Source organism: Lonchura striata, chromosome Z (genome assembly GCF_046129695.1).
Source record: "Lonchura striata isolate bLonStr1 chromosome Z, bLonStr1.mat, whole genome shotgun sequence".
NCBI lineage: Eukaryota > Metazoa > Chordata > Aves > Passeriformes > Estrildidae > Lonchura > Lonchura striata.
Window position 1 is genome coordinate 3,639,594 of NC_134642.1, and position 6,353 is coordinate 3,645,946.

Here is a 6,353-nt window from a genome sequence, read left to right on the forward strand (position 1 = left end):
TGCATTTGTTTATTTTAAATGGAGCATGAAGTATGGTCTGATATAATGACTGAAATAGTTTCAGCTATGCATGTTTGCATGTTTGCAAAGCCATTAAAATTAAAATTATTATGTCTTTCTACACAGAAAATAAAATAGTAAACTAAAGTATTATTTCCATTTCTGTTCTTGAAAAAATTATTCTGTAAGGCGCTAAGGAAGCTGTGAGTTCACAAAGGACAGATTTTTAGATAAACTATAATTCCACTTGCTTGTCTTGTACAAGTGGGAAAATTGATACAACTATAAATGGAAATAAAATAGCTCAAGGAGGACTAAATACAAAATAACAAAATACCTTGAAATGCTAGGAAATTTTTACATCTTTCATTGAGTAATCTTAGGCTTGAGAAAATACTAGCAGCAGAAATACAGCAGTCAGGAGTGTTTTACTTCACATTCTTCATAGGATCCACTTTCTAAGGCATATGTAATTTATTTTTGCCAAAAAAGACCTGTTGTGAGACTGGATCTCCCCATTTGCAGGAATGATTGTAGCTACGAAGATAAATCTGTACTCAGCCTTGAGAGAACGAACATGTCCACAAGGAGGAGCCAGACAAAGTGTAGAAAAGTCTTTAAACTTACCCTGCAGAAAATTATTCTGAGATGAGACTGCAAAAAGGACTTGTCTTGCACTGGCACTTAGAGCAGCAGAGGTGACACAGCTTCCCATGCTTTTGGCAGCTGCTCGCAATTCCCTTACAGTTGGTTTGCCAGGCTCACAGCTGCCAGTGATGGCAACACAATGAATCATTCCCTGTATCTGTTGAAGAGATTCAGCCACTAGACAACTGGCTTGCTACCCGGAGTATTGGACAAGCATTTTGCTGTCTCCTGTGATATTTTTTGTGATTTGACTGGCCTGTTTTGCTCTGTATGTTGAAGCAAGCAGCTAATCTATGTCTGGAGGGAAGTGTCTGGTTCAGTAGTCTGCAAACATGCCAGTGCAGTGACTTCTGCATTCCTGTTTCCTCTCCATACCTGCCAGTAATGTGGAACTTGCATATGCAAAACTCTCTTGCAGTCTGGGAGATACTTTGCTGCTGTTTTGCTCTGTGCACTCAACAATTGCTCTCCCTTCTGAAATCTTTTGTTGTTGCTGTTGTTTTTAATTTATGATCAGCTCCATGAAGGGTCTTAGACTTGTATCACTGCAGTCTTTGACATAAAGATTTAACTAGTTTCTTTCAATTTACCTTCCATACTGTGCACTGTGGAAACAAACAGTATGATTGCTGGCCTCCAGGTTTGCAGAATGAGTCTTCAGAGCCCTCTCTGCTAAAAAGCAAACAAATAACACACTTTAATTAGGATTAAAACATCCAGACTAAATAAACTTCAGGATTCCCTGAGGAAACCTTTTTGTTTCTGAGATCTAGCAAGAAAAAAGCAATGGGCAGTGGATCCATTTATGTAACAACAGCACTTTTCACCATATTTTTGCGCAATGAAAATTAACTAAGACTTGCTAATTTAAACATTAAAACATTAGGAAATGCCAGAATAAAAATTACTTGAGCAATTCCAATTCCACCTCCACCCCCATACACGAATTCTGTATTTAATGAGCCTGCATGGCCTTTAATTACACTTTCAGGTACCGTGCAGGCTCCTTAGGTAGTACAGAATGCACAAAACTAGCAAGTTTGCCTATTTCCTTCTCCTTTCATTCTTTTTTTTTTTTTTTTTTTTTAATGTTACCAAGTTTTAATGATACATGGCAGAGAGACAGCACTCCTAACATCAGGAAAGTCCCTACAGTTTGCTGAAAACCTGTGGCTAAGGAGAGACAAGAACATGTTAGCACCTCAGCACAGAAACCTGCAGTGTCAGCAGCAGGCAGGTGATCCATGCAGGAAGATATTACTAATGCCCCAACCATGATGAAAGGGTTGCAGCTTAGTGCTAGTCAACCCAAAGGTGCAGCCCTAAGGTGTCTGACTCCTTAGTTCTGCAGCTCAGGACGTCTTGTTCCCCACCTCTGGCACTGCGTAGCTGCTTTTCATCCTTCCAGCAGTGATGAGATCTCTGAAGCTTCAACCAAATGTAAGAACAGTGCTCAGGAAAAAAAGAGCTAAATAAGCAGACTGGCTTGGGTAAATACAGAATTGTGGCAGAACTCCAATACAAAAAAAGAATATACAGAAAATAGAAGCAGGGATAGGCTACACAGGAGGAATTTACAAACATTGCCCAGGCATGTAGGAAAGGTGTCAGGAAAGTAAAAGCTCAGCTGGAATTTTAACTTGCATGTCTATAGTAACAAAAAGAATTTCAGCTGCTAAGTGGTAAGCAGCTGAACAAGGAAAATGGCATCTGGTCATTTAGTAGGTTGGGTGTTTTACTCTAAGTGGACACAATCAAACCTGAGGAACTCAATGCCTTCTTTACACAGCAAGGTCTTATAGGGCTTCAGGCCTGGGATTCATGGAGGGGAGAGATGATCATGAGTGGGTGAGTTGGGAGTTGCTGTAGAAAACTTGGCTTATACAAGTCCATGGAAATACAAGGGCTGTGTCCAAGGATGCTGAGAGAGCCGTCTGATGCCAGCACAAGATTTCAATAATCTTTGAGGAGCCATGGATATCCCTGCCAACAGTAGAAAAGTTGCACTTACACTTAAAAAGAACTCAAGGAACAGCCCAAGCAACTGCAGACTGTCCTGTCACACTTCAATTCCTGGCAAAGAGAAAAAGGCAATTGTGAATAATCAGCACAGGTTCATCAGGAATAAGTCATAACAGTGAACATTCCTGATTGACCTTTTTTGATAAAAGAATGGGATTTGTGGATGGGGGGGAGCAGTGGATGTTATTTACCTTGAATGTAGCAACATTTTCAACTCTGTCTACCAGTGTTTTTGTATTTAAGCTAAGACATTATGGTCTGGATGTGTAGCCAACTGATCCAGCTTTAAATGAGGTCAGAGGGTTGTGCTTAATGAGTTGTACCCTATCTGAGGGCTGTGTTGTGGCATCTGTCCTAGGACTGATCCAGCAGGAGAATCAATTATCCAAAGAGGTTGTGCAGTCTCGGTTGCTGGGGGTTTTCAAGACCAGACTGAGTCCTGAGCAAACTGGTCTGACTTCATTGCTGTAGAATCCTAGGAGACAAGAGGGCTAATGTGTGTGTCTCAAACACCGATAGCCAGATGGAGCCAGCCATGGATTGTTGGTGAGAACAGCCAAGAATTGTTGGTAATAATATTGAGAAAGAACATGATGTGGCTGGAGAAGAGGCCATCAGGAGGTAGGGCAGCACTTTCCTGGGACAAACATCCTTGTTCTGGCTCCTGGAGATGAGCAGAACACAGCACAAGTGCAGGGATGAGGCTGGGAAGGGGGCATGGGCTGTAAGAGGGGATTGAGACCACCAAAAACCCCCAAAGCCTTCCGACCCATTTCCAGAAGAGTCTAGAGGAATGGACTGCACAGGATCACTAATTTGCACAGAAAGGGAAAAACTTACCAACAAGATGTGGAGATTTATCTGTAAAAGGTACCCCCATAAAGCCTGGATGCAGGTGCTCCCAGAGCCCTGAACATACCATCAGCTGCATTAGTGCCGGAGCCAAGACTGGTGATTTCACCTTCTCCCTTTTCTTCCTTTCACTCTGTCTCCTCCTCTCCAATTCATGCCTCTGTTCTCTGTTCTCATTCAACCTACCCCATTACCCAAACCCAGTGCCATGTGCTTATACCCATTTACACACCAAGAGTGTAATTTGGTAATAAAACTTTGTAAGCTTTTCCAGCCCCTCTGAACTGTAATTTCTTTCAACCATGAGCATCTACAAATCTTGGGTACTCCCCTCCCTGTTAAGCCACAATTTCTGACCCTGCTTTAAACCTGGATGATCCTGTAATTACCATCATGGGGGCTGAACATTTGAAAAGTGCTACTATGGGTACAGAATTCTCTTCTGACATTATTCCACATCCATTTTTCAACCAATGTACATAGACTTCAACTAATCCACTGCTGAAAGCTTTGTTTCCCTTACTTACTGTATCAATGGCATAGTTAGATCTGTTCAGTGTACTTTAGATATGCTCACACATCAGAGACTAAAGATAGCCCAGTACAAGTACCTACAAAACAAGAAACTGCTTAACTAAGAAGCAGAAATCTGGCTTATGCTTCCAGTTCATAGAAACAAGAACAGGATGAAAATAGGGATAGGATGTGCTTGGGTGTGAGAAAGAGAGGTTGACACTGGGGAGAAAGAGGGTTAAGGGTTAGGGTTAAGAAATATATTAGGAACAAAATGAGCAGGGCAGATGAAGCCATTCTGCTTCAAAACAAATCGTATTGCTGTCCTGGTTGTGCTCCCAGTACAAACAGTGCCCCTGTTTATAGGGGATGTGGGTTATAGGGGTGTAGAGCAGAGGAATGAGGATGCAAAGAGCTGGTCGAAGTATCCCTACCTTTCTGCAGCTCCAGACCAGTCCTTACAGAGTACATACAGCAAGGCAATACATCTAGAAGGGTAAGTGGAGAATAGGATTAATTTTACTCCCAGGTGTGGGAGTAAATTGTTCTGCTTCAAACATCAAAGCAGTTCTCTTCTGCTGCATTGTCCCTTTTCCCTTTCTGTAGCCCCTTTTGACACTGGATTTCTGATGTCTGCACCCAAATTGCAGATCTCTCATAGAAAGTATCTCCCTCACCATCCAGCTCCATTTTTTTCTGGGACCCTATTTCAAGTAAACAGTACATGTTATCTTGACAACAATAAATAATACAGGAAGGAGCTAAATAGGGCAGGCTTTATTCTGATCTGTCCTACAAATATGTGCAATTTGAACTTTTAACGTATTTTAGTAACAAAATTAATCAGTAAAGGAATTTCACATGGGATCCTGGTTTCTGACAGTGTTGTTCAGACATCTTTAATGATAATAGAGATTTTAAGAAGAAAATGGTGTGAGCACGGTGATGTTCACCTACACAGAGTCTTAGTGAAGCTGATTTTCACACAGGGCTTGTCTGCCAGGAGAGACCAGGGAGAGGAGGGAATGATGGTTCTCCTGGTGAGCACTGGCCACTGTGCTTTTCTGCTGTGCCACACACACCTGGGCTCTTTCTAGCATGTTAGTGGATAAGTTTCTCTGCACATGACAGCACTGCTGAGTCAGGAGGGCAGTTCACTCATGCACACAACTCAGATCACTGCATGTCTTTCCAGAGCAGGGCAGAAGCTGCTATGCATAAGCCTACAACATACAAACAACAGTGCATATTTGTCAGACACTCACACACCAGGCAAACCAGGTCAGGCATTTGTAGACAGATGAACATGTCAATTAATAATATTACCTTAATATTCCCACTTGCTATGACAAAATGTCAGCTGGTATTACTAAATGTCAACCCCTAATTCCAGCTGAGAGAGACTAGAAGGCACAATCTATCATTCAGTAAAGCCGATTAGCTTGCTCACTAGCACAAATGCCCCATGCTTCTCTCTGCCATGAAGCAACAGGCTGACATGGGCTAGAAATGGTTTTTTCTTCTTCATTTTCCTCTCTTCACTCTCCACTCCCCTCCCACCCCAGAAAATTTCAGCTAAAATTGTTCATGAGAGAATACTGGCATGCAGGATAACCTTCCTTACCTGCTCTTCCAAATATGCTCAAAGAATTTGGAATAAAGTCCTTCTAACAGTAAGTGACCTCAGCCTCTTACTGAGAGGGTCATATGGTCTTAGCAGGAATGGCACAAGGATTTCAAGGCCTGAGCAAGAGGTGACGTGGTGGATGTTAGCATTTTGGGGCCATTTCTGGAATTCATCAGCCTCAGTACTGCTGAGGTGGAGCCGTTGGTGTGTGGTGGGAGTGTGAAGGTGATTACCTCTCAGAGTTGACATAAAGATGTCTAGGCACTAGCAGTGTTCATCCGATCTGAACTCACAGGTCTTGTTTGGAAACAGTGGAGGCTTTTCTTTTGCATTCCTTTGCATTTTTTTTTTTTTCCCCTTGGTGAGTTTTTGGGTAGGAGATAACATTTAGTGGGGTGTCTGTATTTGGGGGAAAGAAAATGGTGCTGTCCGCAGCAAAACCAGTCATAAAAATCCACAACCAACCTGCGGCTGACAGACCCCTGTTGGTATTACCATTCTCCCCTTACTCTCCTTTATTCTTTCCTACTGCAGTAAGCGATCCCCTCGGCAGGGCTGCTCCCCAGGGCTTCTCCCGGCGGATGCCGCCAGCTGCGGCAGATGCCGCTCGGGCGCCGCGGAGCCGTCGGCGGGGAGCAGTGATGGTGGCGGCGCTGATGTCGCCTTTTTTAGCGACACATCATCAGGACAG